The sequence below is a fragment of the Haematobia irritans genome, chromosome 4 (genome assembly GCF_050003625.1).
Source record: "Haematobia irritans isolate KBUSLIRL chromosome 4, ASM5000362v1, whole genome shotgun sequence".
Taxonomy (NCBI): Eukaryota; Metazoa; Arthropoda; class Insecta; order Diptera; family Muscidae; genus Haematobia; species Haematobia irritans.
This window is the reverse complement of record NC_134400.1, coordinates 52784513-52809432: the sequence shown is the minus strand read 5'-3', so window position 1 is coordinate 52809432 and position 24920 is coordinate 52784513. Positions and strand designations below refer to the sequence as shown.

The following is a 24920-nucleotide window of genomic DNA, read 5'->3' as shown; positions in this document are numbered from 1 at the left end:
TAAAACCAAATTGAATAAGAAAATAAATTCAAGTTTGGTTCACTTTTTCGCTCACGATGAAAATTATTTCGTCTTGAAATCAGCCGTAGTCAAAATGACGAAGGATGACGTTAATGTACAAAAAATAAGGATGGCTGTCCAGGGTTAAAAGAAAGTTAAAGAAAACTTACCAATTCACTATAAAATTACAGGCAAAGGAGTACTAAAAATTTGTCAAAATTTTAAGGGGTTATTCTGAAATTAAATATTTATTTTTACATTAAAAATATTACATTAGTTTCCAAAAAAATTAATTAAAGAAATACTAAAATAAGGTATTAAAAACCTGTAATTTTGATGATAAAAAGGTCATAAAAACGTAAATATTCTAGTTGAAAGAAAGCCAATTTTTAAAAGAAAACTTACCAATTCTCTACCTTTTTAAATTTGTTTTAATCCGTCTGGAGTTGCTCTGAAATTAAATATCGCTTTTACAACAAAGAAAAACATTAAACTGGTTTCCAAAAAAAAAAAAAAAATAAATAATTAACAAATAATAATATACATAAAAAATATTCTTTTCAAAAGAAAGCCATATTAAAAAAATACTTACCAATTTATGAATAAACTATACGCTGAGATATTACAAAAAATTTCCAAATTCATCTGGAATTGAATATTAATTTTTTACATTGAATAATGAAAATTTCAATACACTTTCAATTTCAACATATTTTACTAAATATTCTTAATAACTTTTTTCTAAACTACCGACAAAATATTAATAACTTTCATTTAAAAGGTTTAATAAACAAACACCAATATATGACTCAAAAATCCAAAATATTCCATGCCTTTATATTCCCTTGTTGCATACCTACTTAAAAGATGCAACAGCCCACGCCAACGCCAACTATACAACTGAAGCATGCCAAACAAAACCAAGCAAAGCCAAAACATTCCTACAACAACAAAAACACATGTGCCTTTATTGAAAACAACACCTCATCCAGCCAAAAACCATCAACGAATAACAAACACACACACAAGCCACTAAATGAACAAAATAAAAACAACCCCACGCTCATGTATACACAACAAAACTCAAGTAACATGATCTTTACATTAATCACATTCCACTATTCCGATAAAGATTTCTGTACTATGCATTAGTTCATCGCATCTGCTGACAATTTACTCTAAGAATAATATTCGTAAAGGCACACCAGTTTATGAGCGATGAAACGTTTAACTTAAAATTTGCAAAATTTTCATGAAATGTTATCTACCATTTTTGACGAAAATGTCTATAAATTTAATTACATGTGAACTAAAAATATTTCATTGTGTAATTTTTTACCAACAATTATTAACTATAGGAATAGTCAGTAAGAAATTGCTATCCACTTTCAAGTTCATTTTTCGTAAAAAAATATTTTCTCATACAAAAAAATCTTATAGTAAATTGCACTTATTATTTAGAAAATACTTTACATTTCACAAGTAGTTTTATAGCATGACAAACGAATTTTTAACTACCATTTAAGAAATTTTTTAAGGAAATTTCCGTCGTATTTTGTAGGCCATGAACTAAACGATTGCTACTTAGAATTTGTAAAATTTCCTTTCGAGTAGTTAATTTTCGTTCAAGATACGAAAAATGAACTAAAATTCTGGAAAATTCTTGTAATAAATTATTGTAAAAATCTTCTTAATTTTACGAGACACTTTTTTTTCTGTGTAGATTACAAAATTTTCTATAGAAATAAAATTTGACAAAATTTTCTATGGAAATAAAGTTTTGGTAGATTATTTTTGGCGATATGGACCAATTTTTGTGTAATAAGTCATCGGCTATATATAACTAAAGACCGATATGGACCAATTTTTACATGGCTGTTAGAGGCTATATATTGACAAAATGTACCAAATTTCAACCGTATCGGATGACTTTTGCTCCTCCAAGAGGTTCCGGACGTCAAATCTGGGGACGGTTTATATGGGAGCTATATATAATTATGGACCGATATGGACCAATTTTTGAATGGTTGTTAGAGGCCGTATACTAACATCAGGTACCAAATTTCAACCGGATCGGATGAATTTTGCCCCTCCAAAAGTCTCCGGAGGTCAAATCTGGGGATCGGTTTATATGGGGGCTATATATAATTATGGACCGATATGGACCAATTTTTGCATGGTTGTTAGAGACCATATACTAACATCAGGTACCAAATTTCAATCGGATCGGATGAATTTTGCCCCTCCAAGAGGCTCCGGAGGTCAAATCTGGGGATCGGTTTATATGGGGGCTATATATAATTATGGACCGATATGGACCAATTTTTGCATGGTTGTTAGAGACCGTATACTAAGACCACGTACCAAATTTCAACCGGATCGGCTCCTCCGGGAGGCTCCCCAAGCCAAATTTGGGGATCGGTTTATATGGGGGCTATACGTAAACGTGGTCCGATATGGCCCATTTTCAATACCATCCGACCTACATCAATAACAACTATTTGTGCCAAGTTTCAAGTCGATAGCTTGTTTCGTTCGGAAGTTAGCGTGACTTCCACAGACGGACGGACAGCCGGACAGACGGACGGACAGACGGACGGACGGACGGACAGACGGACGGACGGACGGACGGACATGCTTAGATCGACTCAGAATTTCACAACGACCCAGAATATATATACTTTATGGGGTCTTAGAGCAATATTTCGATGTGTTACAAACGGAATGACAAAGTTAATATACCCCCATCCTATGGTGGAGGGTATAAAAATACTTACCAATTTATGACTAAACTGTACGCTGAGATATAACAAAAATTTTCCAATTTCATCTGGAATTGAATATTATTTTTTTTACATAGAATAATAAAAATTTCAATACACTTTCAATTTCAACATATTTTCCTAAATATTCTTAATAACTTTTTTCTAAACTACCGATAAAATATTAATAACTTTCATTTAAAAGGTTTAATAAACAAACACCAATATATGTCTCAAAAATCCAAAATATTCCATGCCTTTATATTCCCTTGTTGCAGACCTACTCAAAAGATGCAACAGCCCACGCCAACGCCAACTATACAACTGAAGCATGCCAAACAAAACCAAGCAAAGCCAAAACATTCCTACAACAACAAAAACACATGTGCCTTTATTGAAAACAACACCTCATCCAGCCAATAAACCATCCAAGAATAACAAACACACACACAAACCACTAAATGAACCAAAATAAAAACAACCCCACGCTCATGTATACACAACAAAACTCAAGTAACATGATCTTTACATTAATCACATTCCCCTATTCCGATAAAGATCTCTGTACTATGCATTAGTTCATCGCATCTGCTGACAATTTGCTCTAAGAATAATATTCGTAAAGGCACACCAGTTTATGAACGATGAAACGTTTAACTTAAAATTTGCAAAATTTTCATGAAATGTTATCTACCATTTTTGACGAAAATGTCTATAAATTTAATTACATGTGAACTAAAAATATTTCATTGGGTAATTTTTTACCAACAATTATTAACTATAGGAATTGTCAGTAAGAAATTGCTATCCACTTTCAAGTTCATTTTTCGTAAAAAAATATTTTCTCATACAAAAAAATCTTATAGTAAATTGTACTTATTATTTAGAAAATACTTTACATTTCACAAGTAGTTTTATAGCATGACAAACGAATTTTTAACTACCAGTTAAGAAATTTTTTAAGGAAATTTCCATCGTATTTTGTAGGCTATGAACTAAACGATTGCTACTTAGAATTTGTAAAATTTCCTTTCGAGTAGTTAATTTTCGTTGAAGATACGAAAAATGAACTAAAATTCTGGAAAATTCTTGTAATAAATTATTGTAAAAATCTTCTTAAATTTACGAGACACTTTTTTTCTGTGTAGTTCCCCATACATTCCCAAACAATTTTCCCTACAACATTTTCGTTAAATTTAAACATATTTTACAAAATAAAAATGGTTCTAAGTACTTTATTATCTTAAAACATGAAAATGCAACGTATATAACCTAGAAAATAAATTTATATTACCACCACGGTTGCCATAGTTGGTAGAATTCTACCAAAAATAGTAATTTCATTTGTTAAATCTCTATAGAAATAAAATTCTGGAAAAAGTTTCTATAAACAAATTTTTTGAGAAATTTTTCTATAGAAATAAAATATTGATAATAAATTCTATAGAAATAAAATTTTGAGAAAAAATTCCATAGAAATGAAATTTTGAGAAAATTTTTTATAGAAATAATATTTTGAAAAAAATTTCTATGGAAATACAATTTTGACAAAATTTTCTATAGAAATAAAATGTTGACAAAATTTTCTACAGGAATAAAGTTTTCCCAAACATTTCTATTGAAATATTTGGTTGGTAGATTTGTGGTAATTTGTGGTAATCTTCAAATTTTGTTACATTTTGTTACATTTACATTTTTTATTACCACACATTGTTAAAGATCAATCCTTGCCGGCTTCTAATTTCCTCCTCTAGAGCCACCAAAATGTAAAAATTATTACAAATTGTGTTGAGTGAAAATGTCCCTAAATTGTGGCCCTAGGTCCCTACAAGACGCTAAATATTAGAAAAAACCTATATATAGGGAATATCCCCTACTTCTAGCAACACTGGCTGTAGTTGATATTGTACCACGGAGTTAGTATGCCACCAATATTTAGACCATTATTAAAAAAGGCAATCTCGCTCAATTAGTGTGGGTAATAAATCAAACATGTTTCAATCGCAAAATGTGATTTTTGTATGGTGACCATGTAACATGTTTGTCACTAAAATGTTATTTTCTCGTCAAATATAACCTGCTTGTCGAAATAAGATACATGATTTCCGAGAAAATAACATGGTTGCGAAAACCATGTTACATGGTCACCACCCAAAAATAACATTTTGCTCTTAAAACATGTTTGAGGTAAACACATTCCTTCTCTGGGTGTACAAATCGAGCAATATTCTTATGTAAGAGCTACAAGTACGTATAAATAAGATTGGCTGTTACATCAAAATTTGAAATTTGAGTAACATTGGTTAATAACCAAATTTGGGAAAATCGAGCGATGCATATATATGGAAGCTATATGTAAATCTGAACCAATTTGCATAATATTTTGCGGGTTTGATTAATACCACAAAAGGTTACCTTGTGCAGAAATGAGGCCATTATGGTCAAACATAAGGTTATTAGGGGAAATTTTTCAAACTCGGGCGATACATATATAGGAGCTAAATCTACATCTGAACAGATTTCGATGAAACTTTGCACATATCGTTAGTACTATAGAGGACTGGATCTAGCCAACTTTGAGTAATATCGGATAATAAATAAGGGTTCTATTGCCAAATTTGGGAAAATCGGGCTATACATATATATGGCAGCTATATCTCAATATGAACCGATTTCCATGATTTTTGCACTTATAGTAAGTGCTATGGAAGATTACATTTAGCCAACTTTGAGTAAGATCGGTTGATAAACAAGGGTTTTATGGCCAAATTTAGAAAAATCGGGCGGTACATATATATGGGAGCAATAGCTAAATCTGAACCGATTTCGATGATTTTTTGCACATATAGTTAGTGCTATAGAAGATAATATTTAGCCAACTTTGATTAAGATCGGTTGACAAATAAGGGTTTTGTGGCCAAATTTGGGAAGATCGGTCGATACATATATATATGAGCTATATCTAAATCAGAACCGATTTGGATGAAATTTTGCACACTTGAAGGGCGATGGAAAAGATTACGTTTTGGCAAATTTGGTGACGATCCGTTTGAAAAAACGCGCAAAGTGACCCCATTTGTCGAAATCGGGCGATACATATATATGGGAGCTATATCTAAATTTGATCCGATTTCTTCCAAATTCAATAGCGTTCGTCCTTGTGTCCAAAAAACTGCCTGTACCAAATTTCATCAAAATCGGTTAATAATTGCGAACGGAATCCTGTGAACAACAAATACATGGACAGATGGACACCAACACTGTTAGAAAAATATGTTTTTCATATGTTTCGATATAAATAAAATGTGTTTCGGGCACAATTTTTAAACACCATATATTTAAGTGCAAACATATAATGTTCTCAAACTAACACTAAATGTTTGGAACACATATGTTAATATGTTAGAATATATTATGTTTGGGGCATGCATGTTTCATAAAAATTATATGTGTGAATGTAAAGATATATACATTTACAAATTTCGAGTAAACATATATATGTTGTGATATTTTATTCAGAGAGCGACAGAGAGAGAGAGTATAGAGAAAGAAATAGAGATAAAAACCGGGAGGGTCGACGAAAGATATCAAATTAACACAGCGAGAGAATCAAAAGAGAGCAATTTCTGTGAAACCGCTTATATGTTGTTTCGGAAACTGCTTTATGATAAGGCCAAAAATTGTATATGCTTAAGTCTAAATATTATTTAATTTAAGCCTAATTATTATTTAATTTGTGTATATTATAAAATTATTTATGTATGTTTATACTCGACCCCACGTTCTTTCTTTGTTAGAGTTTTTGAATTCCTTCCAAAATTTCAAACTTTTATACCAAAACAAGTTTTTTATTACAAAATTGTTATTTTTGCAATAAAAAATAATATCTTAGCCAAAAGCTCAGTCCATTTCGTTTATATCAAGCACTGTTTCTGACTGTAAATCTTTAATAACCCACATTTCGAAGTTTCATTATAAAAATTTAATATAGTATAAATATAAATGTGTAAATTAAAAAAAAAAATGGTGTTTGGTCGGAGCAGGGATTGAACCCACGACCCTTTGCATGTACGGCAGACATGCTAACCACTGCTCCACGTTGCCAACACATGTATGTTTCTGTTAAATAATGTTATGTTTGCATGGGCTCGTGGGCGCTGCAAACTATGCTATATAAATGTAACTTATAACGATAATTGTCTACTGGTGACTATAACAGCTACGTAGCTCAGTGGTAGTGTGTTGGCTTACAAACTGTATGGTCCTCGGTTCGATTCTCCGTCCAGGCGAAAGGTAAAATTTAAAAAAAATTATAAAATTGAATAATTTCCTCAACATTATTTGTATTACAGAAAAAGGTGCCAAGAACTAAAAAATTTCGTGGAAGTGAAAATTATGTTAGGGAATGAGCACAATCTTCTTTGGGGAAAATTCTTCCAAGCATATAATATTTTTGGGCTCAAAATGCTTCCAAACATATTATATGTTCACATAAAACAAACATATTAATGTTTCGGCAGTATCCAATAATATATGTGCTTCCTGCAAAATATGTTTGGAACATATGTTAGAGAGGCGATTTTTTTTGAGGGTGAAGCTCTAGATCGACTCAGAAGGTGATTCTGAGTCGATCGGTATATATTTTATGTGGTCTAAAATCAATATTTCTGGTAGGCACATTTTTTGGCGGATCAAACTTATTATACCCTGACCACTATGTGGTTTAGGGTATAAAAACGTTGCTTGGAAGCTTTCTATATTATTTGTCTGATAAATGTTGCCATACAGTATATAAAATTTCTTAAAATTTAATTTCTGTAGAAAATTTTGTCAAAATTTTATTTTTGTAGAAAATTTTGTCAAAATTTTATTTCTGTAGAAAATTTTGTCAAAATTTTATTTCTATAAAAAATTTTGTCAGAGTTTTATTTCTATAAAAAATTTTGTCAAAATTTTATTTCTATAGACAATTTTGCCATAATTTTTCTGTAGAAAATGTTGTCAATATTTTATTTCTATAAAAGATTGAGTTAAGATTTTATTTCAATAGAAAATATTGTTAAAAATGTATTTCGATAGGAAATTTTGTCAACATTTTATTTCTATAAAAAAAATTTTATTTCTTTAGACAATTTTGCCACAATTTTATTCTTATTGACAATTCCTTCAAAATTTAATTTCTATAGAAAATATTGTCAATATTTTGTTTCTATAAAAAATTGTGTCAAAATTTTATTTCTATAAAAAATTGTGTCAAAAATTTATTTCGATAGGAAATTTTGTCAAAATTGTATATCTATAAAAAATGTTGTCAATATTTTATTTCTATAAACGTTTTGTCCATTTTTTTTTTCTATAGAAAATTTTCTGAAAATTTTACTTCTATAGAAATTGTTTTTCAAAATTTTATTTCTATAGAAAATTTTGTCAAAATGTCAAAAAATTACTTTACCAAAAGTTAAAAATTTCAACAACTTTTTGAAAAGTCGACTATTTGATTCTAATTACAATTCGTACTGGAAAACTTCATATTTCATACAAAGCCAACTGATTTTCTTTCATAAATTCTGCATTAAATTTTCTTATTGTTAGTCTTACTGTTTCCAAATTTATGCACTGCAAGTTACAAATATTTACCCAAAATTCACCTTTCGTTTATCTAGCGTAATCAGTGCAAAAATAACTGTCATTGTTTTCGCATAGTGGGGATAATTTATTCTTCATTTGTAATGCTAACGACTTAAAAAATAAGCTTTTGCTGATTGCCATTTAATTGATGTTCCATACATCCGTTGAACACTTTCGAATTGAGTTATCTTCCGAATCATTGGCATTCAATTTGCCCTTTGGTCATTTTTTCAAGGGAGTGGCTTAGGGGTGCTTTCGTTGAATATAGAACCCAAAACGGCAATCAATGCCAGTTCGAGCATTGTGATTAAAGGAAATGCATAATTTTTGTCCAAATCACCAACGAACTGCATAAAATTTGCATTTCATTTCTGGTAACACCAATTTCGAATGCTGTCACATTGATTTGCTTTGGAGAATTTTTCTTTGCATTTCCATTTCCACTTCCATTTGCCATTTTACATGAGTCTTGTGTTGTATCTAAATGCAGTAGTGGAGACTTCTAATAGAAAGAAGCATTAGCGTAGCTAGACAATTTTCCTAGGGGGGGCTATAGCCCCCCTAGCTAAAAATATATAGACTGAACTTATAGGTTCAATTATTGTTTTATTTCATAAAAAAGAATAAAAAAATAGACATCAAAATAATATATAATAAAGCAACTAAAAGTAGTTCCACACTTTTCCCAGCAAAAAAATTGGGATTTGTTTTAAAGGCACACCTTTAAAAGCACTTCCAAAAATGTCCTCACAAAGAAGTTAATTATATTAACTATACAGGACGTTTTTTACTTCCGTTTTTTCATATTTTAATACGTAATTTTTGTTTTCTTTTTTCAAATAGTTTAAAAAAAGAGTAAGAATAAATAAAATGGTAAAAATTATTCAAAAATCGATAATTTTTGAAAATATTCAAACAAGCGTTAGAATGCATTAAAAATCATAAAAAATATAAAAATTATTATAAATTATTGTTTCTTGAAGCTCGAGGTCTTTATAAATATAGGACCCAAAGAACCCAAAGAACATTTTCGGGACCCGAATGAGCTCTGATCGACTAAAATGGAAACAAACAGCTGAATTTATAACCAAAAAACCGCTGTTTCTATGCATTTCAGTCGATCGATTGAACTCGTTCGACATACAGAAACAGGCTGTTAGTTATTCAACTAAACCATAAGTTCAATCACAGCTCTATTTCATAAATATCAGACTTCAAACATTGCCATCGGCAACTGCTACCACAACCCAAGTAATAGCGGAACTTTGTGCGGTTGTATATACTTGTTTAATTTTTATAAAAATGTAAAATCGTCAATAGGTTTTCAAATTCTGGGGGGGGGGGGGCTAAATTTTTTCTGGGGGGGTCTAAGCCCCCTCCCCAGAGGCCTTCCTACGCTTATGGAAAGAAGTAAGTGCAAATCACATTAAGTGTGGTTATAGGTGCAGTCAATTAGATCAGACTCACTTAAACTAAGGATATATATGTGAATAAACTTTTATTCATGCTCACAAAAAAGTTTCTTGCCTTAGGGGCCACGTATAATAAAAATGGAATATCCTAACATATACTGGAAATTATATGGAAAATCCCGATTTTTTGTTAGTACACTGAAAAAAATATTGTCGTGGGGTCAAAGATTTCATTTCTTTAAAATGCGAATGCAAATTTTGCTTAGCATAGAAGACGCATTTCTCTAATGTAAAGTTTTTTCCTTGTCCAAAAGTCGACAAACTTTTCAATGAAGTCGTATTATCCTTATAATTAAGTGATTTCACTTAAAAATGGGTATCATAACATGAAAGAAAAAACGTTAGGGCTAAAGTCAACTTGACTTTAATAATTCAGAAAAATTCTTTAAATTTAATGAAATTGTCTTTAAATTTGTTGTCGTTTTGCATCTTGACTACAAAGCATAAAATCGTTCAAATATAGGACATGTTTTTCAACACTTAATTTTAAAGACGCTTTTTCCTTGAAACATAGCATAATTACTACTGGAAGTCGAGTCTTAATTTTGAAAATAAAGTTGTCGTTAACTAGTTTTTAAAGGACTTTGATAGCATATGAAGAAAAAAAAAGCTGAAAAAGCGAAAAATTAAAATTTGCTTCCTAGAAGCAAATACACAAAACCCAAATTTAAAAGAGAATTGTGTCTTAAAAGTATCATTAGCGGAGAATACAAGCTCCGCTTCTTTGGCTCGGAATCAATACCAAAATTTTTAAAGTAAAGACCAAATCTTTGGAACCGGGCATGCTTTTTTTTCAGTGTATATTAGTAGGCTACAACAAAAATTTGTATACCCACCTCCACTGGTAATTTATCGAAATATCGATTTCCGGTTATATCAAGGTGTGAGTTAGTCTTTATGAAATTGTTTTCATATCCTGTAAAATAATCAACATTTATCACAAAAAATATATACTTTTCTTCGAAGCAAACTTCCTTACAGCACATGGGAAACGATATTTGTTTGTCTACGTTTTCGTTTGGGGGAAAAGAATTACTTTTTTGCGTGTACTTTGTCGTAATCCATTTAAATTTTATAATTGTTTCAATGAAATCCTTTTGTCCTTATGGTTAAGTGATTAAGAAAATTTCATGGTTTGAAGGAAAAACAAGTAAGGAAAGTCTAAAGTCGGGCGGGGTCGACTATATTATACCCTGCACCACTTTGTAGATCTAAATGTTCGATACCACATCATATCCGCCAAATGTGTTGGGGGCTATATATAAAGGTTTGTCCCAAATACACACATTTAAGTACCACTCGATCTGGACAGAATTTGATAGACTTCTACAAAATCTATAGACTCAAAATTTAAGTCGGCTAATACACTAGGGTGGAACAAAATGTTAGTAAAAAAATATGGGAAACATTTAAATCTGAAGCAATTTTAAGGAAACTTCGAAAAAGTTTATTTATGATTTATCGCTCGATATACATGTATTAGAAGTTTAGGAAAATTAGAGTCATTTTTACAACTTTTCGACTAAGCAGTGGCGATTTTACAAGGAAAATGTTGGTATTTTGACCATTTTTGTCGAAATCAGAAAAACATATATATGGGAGCTATATCTAAATCTGAACCGATTTCAACCAAATTTGGCACGCATAGCAACAATGCTTATTCTACTCCCTGTACAAAATTTCAACTAAATCGGAGTTAAAAATTGGCCTCTGTGGTCATATGAGTGTAAATCGGGCGAAAGATATATATGGGAGCTATATCTAAATCTGAACCGATTTCAACCAAATTGGACACGCATAGCAATAATGTTTATTCTACTCCCTGTGCAAAATTTCAACTAAATCGGAGTTAAAAAATTGGCCTCTGTGGTCATATGAGTGTAAATCGGGCGAAAGCTATATATGGGAGATATATCTAAATCTGAACCGATTTCAACCACATTTGGCACGCATAGCTACAATGCTAATTCTACTCCCTGTGCAAAATTTCAACTAAATCGGAGCAAAAAATTGGTCTCTATGGTTAAATGAGTGTAAATCGGCCGAAAGCTACATATGGGAGCTATATCTAAATCTGAACCGATTTCAACCAAATTTGGCACGCATAGCTACAATGCTAATTCTACTCACTGTGCAAAATTTCAACCAAATTGGGGTAAAACTCTGGCTTCTGGGACCGTATTAGTCCATATCGGGCGAAAGATATATATGGGAGCTATATCTAAATCTGAACCGATTTCAACAAAATTTGGCACACTTGACTACAGTACTAATTGTTCTTCTTGTGCAAAATTTTAAGCAAATTAGGTTAAAACTCTGGCTTCTGGGGCCATATAAGTCCATATCGGGCGAAATATATATATGGGAGCTATATCTAAATCTGAACGGATTTCTTTCAAAATCAATAGGGATCTATTCTGAGCCAAAACACATATTTGTGCCAAATTTGAAGTCGATTGGACTAAAACTGCGACCTAGACTTTGATTACAAAAATGTGTTCACGGACAGACGGACATCGCTATATCGACTCAAGAGCCCACCCTGAGCATTTTTGTCAAAGACACCATGTGTCTATCTCGTCTCCTTCTGGGTGTTGCAAACATATGCACTAACTTATAATACCCTGTTCCACAGTGTGGAGCAGGGTATAATTAGAGTTCAAAATTGCAAAAATGTCTTTAAAGCCATACAAAGTTAACAGTGGGCGGTGTGCCTGGGTCCATGTTTCGGTAAAGCCACAATTTTTATTAGAAGTAATTCCACCAAGATTTTTTCCTCTACCGTTGATGTTCTATTGGACAAGTCTTAGAAAATGCGCTAATATTTATTGTGGCCATACCGATTCACTAGAAACGTAAAACAAATATGTATTATATTCATTCATACTATTTCGGATGGTTGCTATTCACCAAATATAGTCCAAAATTATATATTTACGAAAAAGGGGAAGCAAGCGTAACACAATAATTTATAACAATCAGCTCACTTCAAACGATTGTTGCCAATTTGAGCATAGTAAATGCATTTCCGGTCATTTCGTTGGATATTCGCAATGGAACCAAGTTAATTCAAACGTGATAAAAGCTACACTGAAAAAAAAAAAAAAAACAATAGAAAGTATTTTCTTGACAAAGACCTAATATTTACTTTATCTGAAAAAAATAACACTTTGGGAACAAGTTGGAGGATTGTTCTCCCAGCAATCAAAACTAAAATACGAGTTCGAGAGTAGCCCTAAATGTATTCTGAAAAACTAGTGACTTAATATCAGGGAACTTTAATTAGTTATTTTGAGTCCCACAGATAAGAAGCCATTGATAATCTTATTAAAATAATTGGAGACATATTAAGTTTACATCTAATAAAGTACGTTGAACGTCGCGCAGATTTAGCAACAAATGACTTCTGATTCTTTTGTAATTTTAATGAAATGTTGACCCAGATTTTTATTCGTTTTTATATTTCAGATCATTGATGGTTGGGGTATAATTAATGAGGACATTAGAACGTGAAGAAGAAACAAATCACATGACTAAAAAGAAGAAAGTCTAGAAAAAAATTCACTCCTCCCAAGTCCTCTGTAAATTTCAAGTATATCGCAGTAGTTTAATTTTCACTGTATTTGAAGAAAAAGTTAGGCACTGGGAAGGGCCCACTCCTCGATCAAATATCAACAAATTAGGTACTCCATAATAATTTCATAACCTTCCTCACGACCTCTGTAAATTTGAAGTAAGTTGGAGAAGTTTAGTTAATTCACTGTAAGTACTTTACAAAAACCTTGGGTAAAGGGGAGTTCACCTCCCCGACCAAATATTAAAAAATCAGGTATCCCATATTAACTAGATAATATCTCGCTACTTTAGTAAAAAAAAGTTTATTTTTTTCGCTGTACTTTAGAAAAAGTCAGAAAAAGGCGAAGTCTCCTACACCCACAAAAAATCGCTTCTGTAACATATGCCCCAAACACATTTTGCTTCAAGCACACCCAGAGAAGGAATATGAGCACCTCAATCATGTTTCAAGAGCACCATGTTATTTTTTCACGACTAACATGAAAAATTTTTGTTCCAAAAATATACTTTTCTCGTCACACATAGCATGCTTTCCGAAATCAGATATATTATTTCCGAGAAAATGGTTTCGACAAACATGTTACATGTTTTCCGTGAAAGAGTAACATTATGCTCTTGAAACATGGTTGGGGTGATCATATTCCTTCTCTGCGTGCATATATATTTTCAGGATTGGTCCAAACAAAATATTGTTTGTATCGTTCAAACATATTATGTTTCACATTAGGCATGCACTGGTAGAAAAAAATTTTAATGAAATTTTCTTTGTGTATATATATATTTTTTAAGGCGCCAATTGGTTACTTCCATTCTTTTACTTGCAGCATACTCTGTAGGTCTCTATTTCTAAACACTTATATGTTTATAGGCTATTTCTAAATTAATATCTGTTTTCATCCAAGCATTTTATATGTACAAGCATTTTATGTCCCAAACATAATATGTTGTAACATATTAACATATATGTCCCAAACATGTTATGCTAGTTTATGAACATTATATGCTTGCACTTAAAAATATTGTGTTAAAAATTTGACCTCCAAACATATAATTTTTACAACATATGAAAAACAGTCTTTTTTTGTCCGTGTACCCGACCAAAGACTTTAAAAATGAAGTAGCGGATCTTTGTATAGGGGGAGAAAATTTCGACGACCGTGGGTGTCCACTTCTGAGATGTTTCACTGTATACGGAGGATAGGAAAAAATAAATAGTATAGTCTGCAAGCAGTGTTGCCAGTATTTTTCTGGGGACACTTTGTGATGCCTTCGTCACCAAAAATTCCAAACAAAAATTTAAATCCCTCACAAAAAACCCAATATATTGGGGTTTTTGAAAAAAAAAAAAAAACAAAAATAAATAAAATAGGGTGTACGGTCACCATGTATTTATTAGCGAAAATTCAAGTAGTAAAATTGGGTGGGATCAGTATGAAGGTAAACCGTCTCCATCATTTGTGCATTTATGGGATATATTGCGCAATCTGTGAAAATCCCTGATTACGGCTCTGAATTGATTTTGCAATTGTAGAAAAATATGTTAGGCAAGCTGAGTAAAACTAAACAAGTATATACGGCCGTAAGTTCGGCCAGGCCGAAGCTTATGTACCCTCCATCATGGATTGCGTAGAAACTTCTTCTAAACACTGCCATCCACAATCGAATTACTTAAGTTGCGGTAACGCTTGCCGATCGCAAGGCATCTTAAAACCTCCTAACAACATCTTCTAAATTGTATGTAAGTCCATACGTGGATATATTAAATCAAAAAAGATCGATCCAATACGTATATAATTCAGTTTGACAAAGTAGACATAAAATTTTGACAAAATTTTCTACAGAAATAAAATTTTAACAAAATTTTCTATAGAAATAAAATTTTCACAAAATTTTCTATAGAAATAAAAATTTTCTATAGAAAGAAAATTTCTACAGAAATAAAATTTTAACAAAATTTTCTATAGAAATAAACTTTTGACAAAATCTTCTATAGAAATAAAATCTTGGTAGATTATTTTTGGCTTGAGTGGCAACCATGATTTTGAACCGAATAAAATTTGAACAAAATTTTCTATAGAAATAAAATTTTGACAAAATTTTCTATAGAAAGAAAATTTTGACAATGATGAAAATTTTATTATGAACCGAATAAAATTTTAACAAAATTTTCTCTAGAAATAAAATTTTGACAAAATTTTCTAGAGAAATAAAATTTTGGTAGATTATTTTTTGCTCTAGTGGCAACCATGATTATGAACCGATATGGACCAAATTTTGTGTGATTGGACCTATTTTGGTATGGTTGTTAGCGACCATATACTAACACCACGTTCCTAATTTGAACCGGCTCGAGTGTATTTTGCTCCTCCAAGAGGCTCCGGAGGTCAAATCTGGAGAATGTTTTATATGGGAGCTATATATAATTATGGACCGATATGGACCAATTCTGGCACGGTTGTTAAAGATCATACTAACACTTGTTCCAAATTACAACCGGATTGGATGAAATTTGCTTCTCTTGGAGACTTCGCAAGCCAAATCTAGGGATCGGTTTATATGGGGGCTATATATAATTATGAACCGATGTGGACCAATTTTTGCATGGTTGTTAGAGACCATATACCAATATCATGTATCAAATTTCAGCCGGATCGGATGAAATTTGCTTCTCTTTGAGGCTCCGCAACCCAAATCTGGGGATCGGTTTATATGGGGGCTATATATAATTATGGACCGATGTGGACCAATTTTTGCACGGTTGTTAGAGACCATATACCAATACCATGTACCAAATTTCAGCCGGATCGGATGCAATTTGCTTCTCTTTGAGGCTTCGCAAGCGAAATCTGGAGATCGGTTTATATGGGGTCTATATATAATTATGGACCCATGTGGACCAATTTTTTTATGGTTGTTAGAGACCATGTACCAACATCATGTACCAAATTTCAGCCGGATCGGATGAAATTTGCTTCTCTTTGAGGCTCCGCAAGCCAAATCTGGGGATCGGTTTATATGGGGGCTATATATAATTATGGACCGATGTGGACCAATTTTTGCATGATTGTTAGAGACCATATACCAACACCATGTACCAAATTTCAGCCCGATCGGATGAAATATGCTTCTCTTAGAGGCTCCACAAGCCAAATCTGGGGATCGGTTTATATGGGGGCTATATATAATTATGGACCGATGTGGACCAATTTTTGCATGGTTGTTAGAGACCACATACCAACACCACATACCAAATTTCAGCCGGATCGGATGAAATATGCTTCTGTTAGAGGCTCCACAAGCCAAATCTGAGGGTCCCTTTATATGGGGGCTATACGTAAAAGTGGACCGATATGGCCCATTTTCAATACCATCCGACCTACATCGATAACAACTACTTGTGCCAAGTTTCAAGTCGATAGCTTGTTTCGTTCGGAAGTTAGCGTGATTTCAACAGACGGACGGACGGACGGACGGACATGCTTAGATCGACTCAGAATTTCACCACGACCCAGAATATATATACTTTATGGGGTCTTAGAGCAATATTTCGATGTGTTACAAACGGAATGACAAAGTTAATATACCCCCATCCTATGATGGAGGGTATAAAAAGCGCTTGGGCCCCCAAAATAAAATCCTGTGTCCGTTTCTTGACCAAATGCTTCAATTGCACCCTTTCGTATGCCGTGGAATAAAGAGCGGCATAGTTTTCTTTTTTAAATTTTGACGATGCGCTGGGCTTCTTTTGTAAAAATGTAGAAATTTAATGATAATCTATTATACTGATTTCGAATTATACTGATTTCGAAAAAATCCCTACAAAACCACCAAATTAATGGAAATTTAAACAGAATTTTCGTCTCCATTCACGAAAACATATCCCCGGTTTGGGAAAATTTTTTCAATACTGGCAGCACTGTCTGTAGGGACATTTGCTTTTCACTTTTACTTTTCAGTCTTCGTTTCCATCAAAGAAACACAAACAATTTGTTTCAGTGTATACATATGCAACTTTTTACTGTAGTATAGTACCATAAAAATGTGTAAGGCTATGCGAGTTCTTAACTAAACCCTAATTTTTCGTTCCACTCTTTTTACAAATGTAGCAACGAAAACTCCCAAACTATAATTTGAATAATTTGCAACCATGTTTTTGATAACTTGTTAACATATTCCCATGAGAGCCAGAGTGTAAGCAACCCTTTTGGACAATTGCAAATAAACTCAAAAGGGGAATATTTTGCCCGGATATGGGAAAATTGTAGTTGTGTTTTTTTGTTTTTGTCAAAAATAACAGATATTACCTTTGTATGTGACACTCATTTATTCATTCAGCCATTGTCATAATGCATTCACCAAATTCACATAATTGAATGGTTGATTATAGACGGATGTTCATCCCAAAGGGGGAGGTTAAATTGTAATGGTGAACGATAAAAACAACTCGTTAAGATGATTTATGACAGTGGCTTGTTTACACTGTCAATAGCAGCAGAAACCGGTAAGTGTTTAATAAAAGTCCTGGGAAAGTTCTTCATCAAGATTCCTGGAGAAGAATTTAGTTACGCAATTTTCCATAACAATGATCGTAAGGAGAAATGCATTGTCTCCTATACGCTCTTAGGGGGAAGGGTGGGTTACTAAGACCTTTCTTCGTTATCATGAATAAGAGTGCAATCTAGGTGGTGATTTCTAACACAATGGCTATTTTTTTTTATTCTGCGAATTATGATATATTTGTATTGTCTAGCCTAAGCCGCATAATAGAAAACAATACAATTGTAACTCTCTTGTACTGGTTCCTTTTTCAATTATTCAATTTTGTGATAAAAAATTCGTAATGCTTATCCTCGATATCCCATTTATGAATACCTTACGTGTTTCGGATAAAGTCGTTTTTAATAAGCAACCCTCCTTGGTATCCAGAGTTCTTTTAGGTTAAGGTGAAACTCAGGCTACGGTTGTTACGAGTGCTGTAAAACTGATTTTTTGCTTCTGAATTATTATTCAATTTTGGTAATAATACCCTTGAATATTATAAAAATATATGGTTTCACACAAAAAAAAAAACGTTGGGAAAACCGGTATTGCTAACCTTCTTCTATTGTTACATGTTTTTTATCTCTTCGAAAAGTTCAAAATGTTATCACCACTTGCTCGGTTTATATAGAGGAGTCTGTATACATTTATGAATTATAAAGTACCAAATTTCAACCATCTTGCTCACCCAAGAGGGGCATGGGTCGATATGGACCAATTTTTGTAAGTGGATAGATGGATACCAACATCGCGTACCAAATTTTAACCGGTTTAGTTTAACCTGGGTGTCGGTTTATATGTGAGCTATGTTATAAAGGGTGATTCTTTTGAGGTTAGGATTTTCATGCATTAGTATTTGACAGATCACGTGGGATTTCAGACATGGTGTCAAAGAGAAAGATGCTCAGTATGCTTTGACATTTCATCATGAATAGACTTACTAACGAGCCACAACGTCGAATTTTCAGTGAATGGGCCCTAGAAAAGTTGGCAGAAAATCCGCTTTTTTATCGACAAATTTTGTTCAGCGATGAGGCTCATTTCTGGTTGAATGGCTACGTAAATAAGCAAAATTGCCGCATTTGGAGTGAAGAGCAACCAGAAGCCGTTCAAGAACTGCCCATGCATCCCGAAAAATGCACTGTTTGGTGTGGTTTGTACGCTGGTGGAATCATTGGACCGTATTTTTTCAAAGATGCTGTTGGACGCAACGTTACGGTGAATGGCGATCGCTATCGTTCGATGCTAACAAACTTTTTGTTGCCAAAAATGGAAGAACTGAACTTGGTTGACATGTGGTTTCAACAAGATGGCGCTACATGCCACACAGCTCGCGATTCTATGGCCATTTTGAGGGAAAACTTCGGAGAACAATTCATCTCAAGAAATGGACCGGTAAGTTGGCCACCAAGATCATGCGATTTGACGCCTTTAGACTATTTTTTGTGGGGCTACGTCAATTCTAAAGTCTACAGAAATAAGCCAGCAACTATTCCAGCTTTGGAAGACAACATTTCCGAAGAAATTCGGGCTATTCCGGCCGAAATGCTCGAAAAAGTTGCCCAAAATTGGACTTTCCGAATGGACCACCTAAGACGCAGCCGCGGTCAACATTTAAATGAAATTATCTTCAAAAAGTAAATGTCATGGACCAATCTAACGTTTCAAATAAAGAACCGATGAGATTTTTCAAATTTTATGCGTTTTTTTTTTTTAAAAAGTTATCAAGCTCTTAACAAATCACCCTTTACTTAAAAGTGGTGCAATATGGCCTCTTTTCAACACCATGTGACCCATATCAATAACAACTACTTGTACCAAGTTCCAAGTCTGCGGCTTCTTTCGTTAGATTGATTTCGTCCTCCAAAAGAAGGTAGAGAATATTGTTCTGACTAGAATGTAAATGAATGCGTCAATATCACCATCTTGGCGAATCCAACTTAGGCGGGGTCAAAACTCTCAAAAAAAAATCGCTTCTGTAACATACACCCCAAACACATTTTGCCTCAAGCATATATATATTTTCAGGATTGGTCCAAACAAAATATAGTTTGTATTGTTGAATCAGTTGGTTACTTCCATTCTTATACTTGCAGCTTACTCTCTAGGTCTCTCCTTCTCAACACATATATGTTTATAGGCTATTTCTAAATTATAAATTATAATGCATACAAGCATATTATATTTGGAAACATTTTATGTCCAAAAAATAATATGTTCTAACATATTAACATATATGTCCCAAACATTTTATGCTATTTTATGAACATTGTAAAAATATTGTGTTAAAAAATTTTAGTTCCCACGATATAATTTTTTCACCCAAACACATGAAAAACAGTCTTTTTCGTCCGTGAGTGAGAAAGTCGATGGGACCAGCAATGATTGACCACTAGAAGGAAGAGATTATCTGGGTCACAGCCATGAAAGTGAACAAATATATACGGCAGTAAGTTCGGCAAGGCCGAATCTTATGTACCCTCCACCATGCATATCATTAAAACTTCTACTAAAGACTGTCATCCTCAATCGATTTACTTGGGTTGCGGTAACACTAGACTATTAAACAACAAAAGGCAGATTAAATATGTATATAATTATTACTTTCTATAGAAGTAAAATTTTGTCAAAATTTTCTATAGAAGTAAAATTTTATTGTTGTTTTGATCTCAGCTTAAAGCCATGCATTGACTAAACTACAAGTGTAGCTTAACCAACAGAGGAAAAGTATGCTTGTCAAATTTATTTGGGCAAAGCCCTATAGACTGCAAGATGGTTGGATGTACAGCTGTTTCGGAATTACCACATTCCTCATCAGCATCCTCTACTTGCAGCAAAAGTAGCATACTTTTCCTCTGTTGGTTAAGCTACACTTGTAGTTTAGTCAATGCATGGCTTTAAGCTGAGATCAAAAACAACAATAACGATTGAAGAGAAGCCAACAATAACAAACAAAACGAATGAAGTAAAATTTTGACAAAATTTTCTATAGAAATAAAATTTTGACAAAATTTTCTATAGAAATAAAATTTTGACAAAATTTTCTATAGAAATAAAATTTTGTTTTGTTTGTTATTGTTGGTTTCTCTTCAATCGTTATTGTTGTTTTTGATCTCAGCTGAAAGCCATGCATTGACTAAACTACAAGTGTAGCTTAACCAACAGAGGAAAAGTTTAGGCAGTAGCCGACTATTAAACCCTTTTTCGGAAGGTTCAAGTGTATTTCACTTTGGGTTGAGTGAATTACCCGAATTTATTCAGATAATTGGTTGATAGTTTTGCTGCAAGTAGAGGATGCTGATCAGGAATGTTGTAATTCCGAAACAGCTGTACATCCAACCATCTTGCAGTCTATAGGGTTTTGCCCAAATAAATTTGACAAGTATACTTTTCCTCTGTTGGTTAAGCTACACTTGTAGTTTAGTCAATGCATGGCTTTAAGCTGAGATCAAAAACAACAATAACGAAATAAAATTTTGACAAAATTTTCTATAGAAATAAAATGTTGACAAAATTTTCTATAGAAGTAAAATTTTGACAAAATTTTCTATAGAAATAAAATCTTAAAAAAATTTTGTTTAGGAATAAAAATTTTTTTCTATAAATAAAAAAATTTTTTCTATAAAATTTTGGCAGATTATTTTTGGTGATATGAACCAATTTTTGTGTTTTAGGGGATCGAGTATATATATAACTATAGACCGATATGGACCAATTTTGGCATGGTTGTTAGCGGCCATGTACTAGCGCAATGTACCACATTTGAAAGGAATCGGAAGAATTTTGCTCCTCCAAGAGGTTCCGGAGGTCAAATCTGGGGATCGATTTATGTGGGGGCTATATATAAGTATGGACCTATATGGACCAATTTTTGCATGGTTGCTAGAGAGCATATACTAACACGACGTACCAAATTTCAAAAAGATCGGATGAATTGTGCTCTTGCAAGAGGTCCTGAGTTCAAATCTGGGTGTCGGTTTATATGGTTGGTATACGTAAAAGTGGTCCAATATGGCCCATTTGCAATACCATCTGACCTACATCAATAACAACTACTTTTGACAAGTTTCAAGTCGATAGCTTGTTTCGTTCGGAAGTTAGTGTGATTTCAACAGACGGACAAGCGGACTTGCTTAGATCGACTCATAATTTCACCACGACCCAGAATATATATATTTTATGGGGCCTTAGAGCAATATTTCGATGTGTTACAATCGGAATGACAAAGTTAATATACCCCCCAACCTATCGTGGAGGGTATAAAAAGGATGAACCAGATTATGACCGAAAATCGAGATGCTCCGAACGGAAACTTTAAACTCCTCCCAGCCATATGGGAAAGAGGATTAGATCTCCGGAAGTGCATAAAAAGCACCCCTCTCGAGACCAAATACTGTCTTCATAGAAATCTCAAGCAAGCCAAGTCTAATGAAGGGTGGAAACGTTGGCACGAATACGGTGAAGGCGAGCTCAACCACCCAGTCAACCCCGAAGATGAGAAACCCAATTATGACCAAACCATCTCTGCAAAGCAGGAAGCGTGATATTGAAGGATTTCGTAGATTGCCACCTTCCTACGCCAACATAGCCAAAAGACGCTACCGGGACGAACCGTGTTAAGCAATTATAAACCCAAAATAGCGCCTCTGGCCAAGTACTCAAAGATCAACAAATGGACATCGAGGATCTTGTCAGCAACAGAAACATGGACAATGTAATGGCTAATGAAGACGGGCCAACAGTCCAGATAACAAACTGTGACTTCAAAGATGGCTTACTCTTGCTGAGGCTTGTGCGAAGACCTTGCGGCAAATAGTGAGAGGGGATTTTGTCATAGTGGAGGATTCAAGCTGATATTGGTGAGAAAGGGCGATATCCCACAACTAACGAGTTTTTCGGTCTCCGTGAAGGGACGTGGCAGTAAATTCATGACGTAACGCATTCTGGATGTATTGTGTAGCGCCTTTTCCACCCTGACCAAAACCAAAGGCAGGAAATTCTTTATGACCAGAGCTGTATTTTTCAGGATTTGAGATAATATCAAAAATGTAGATCTATAAAAGGTTTAATATAGTCGTCCCCGCTGGCTTTAGGTTTTCCCTACTTGTGTATAATATAATCAAGGAAAGTAAGAAGACTTCTTCTTAGAATGTACGTATCGTCAAATATTATTTCATCTGTGAATTTCAAGCTATATCTCACAATTCCTTTCAGACAGCTTATTATGTATTATTAACCAGCATTTTCTCACAGCTTGATGATTATTTTTCATTATGCTTTTCATTATGAAAAGTGAAAATATTTGTGAATAGAATAGACATCATTGGATGCATTTAAAACTCAATAGACAGTGAGGACAGACATCACTTTAAAATCCCTTAGAAATGCCTTAAGCTTAACTAATGCGGTTATTGTTACACAAATGTAAAGTGAAATCCTCCATCCAACATCCAAAATCTCTTCCATTATATTCCTGTCTTTCAATGCTGTTTTTAGCATAGATGTTTGAGCAACAATATTGTTTCGTCATATATTCATGAATATTACTTCAGTGATGAAGAAAGTACTCCCATCTAAGGGGGATTTTCTAAGGAAATCCCATCTTGTTTTCTTTTGTCCAAAATTATATATTTTTTGTGTTGTTTTTTTTTCTTTTTACTTTCAAGTAAAAAAGAATTTGAAACGTAGAAAATTTTAAGCTGTCGCAAATGTGTTTGCACCCTTTTCGAATAAGCTACTGAGTTTCTTCACTTACGTTCACAATGCGATGGACGGTGAATGCAACGAAAGGGGATTGCCACTGGAATGATTAATATTCTAAGATTTCAGTAAGACAACTAATTTCGATGGGAGGAGATAGAGTGGAAAATCTTGGTTGGGAAATAGAAAACTAGAAATACTCTGTCAAATTTGGTATACATTGGTCCCTATTTTGATACAGTTCCTTTAAAGATCGATTTCCCGATTTGTATCTTCTCTAACATATATCTCTCTTGCACGAGGTTTATTTAATTCTTAGCACCTTTTTCTGTAACACCAACAATGTAGAAAAAATGATATGATTTTATATTTTGTTTTAACCCTCTAATGCCCCAATTGTTTTTGTATGCTGATTAAATATTCAATGTTAACGACACAAAAGCAAGAAAACTAATCAAGAAAAATGTATACGGTAAAATTCAGTAAATACTGCAAAGGCTCTTGAACAGGTTCAACTAAGTTTTCTTTTTATTTTATTCATTTTTGTTGTCTTAAGGTGTGTTTTACTAAAAGCTTCCTTATTTAATGAAGCCCGCCTAAAGGCGGGATTGGGCATTTGAGGGTTAATTTTACCTTTCGCCTGGACGGAGAAGACGGTTGCCATTCGAGGCAAGAACAATTTCTCAAAATTTTACCAAAAATCGACCATATTTTGCCGACTGTATCATACCCTAAACCATCCCTACTGAATTAGAAAACACAAGCATTTGTGGGGTAACATTGGTATTGGTTTGAGCGATAAACCGTATTTCCATATTTAAGAACATTAAGGGGTACATTTTTATGGGAGTTTTGGTACAATCTGGGTAGAAATGTCTGATATTATATATAGTTGTAGCTGTAGTTGATTTTTCACCTACAGAGTTAGTATATAACTAATATTGAGTATATTGGAAAAGAGGAAATCGCTCAATTAATGTGGGTAATACATCACAATTCGGGAACATCGGGCAATATTATTAAGTAAGAGTTACATATAAGTCTAAATACGACCGGATAGTACATACAAATTTGAGTAGCATTGGTAAATAAATAAGAGTAGTATGGCCAAATTTGGGAAAATCGAGCGATGTATACACGGATGAAAAAGACTGTTTTTCATATGTTTGGCTATAAACATTATATGTTTGGAACACAAATTTTTAAACACAATATTTTTGAGTGCAAGCATATAATGTTCATA

The 24920-nt window shown here is 33.2% G+C and overlaps 1 long non-coding RNA gene across 1 annotated transcript; it reads right to left on the bottom strand.

Moving 5' to 3' along the window:
* Positions 1-329: 329 nt before the first annotated feature.
* On the bottom strand, positions 330-1011 carry LOC142233056 (uncharacterized). Its single transcript, XR_012721299.1, has 3 exons — positions 857-1011; positions 593-645; positions 330-493 (listed from the first exon to the last, which is right to left on the bottom strand). It is a non-coding gene; the product is annotated as an uncharacterized LOC142233056 (long non-coding RNA).
* Between the last annotated feature and the right edge of the window lie 23909 nt (positions 1012-24920).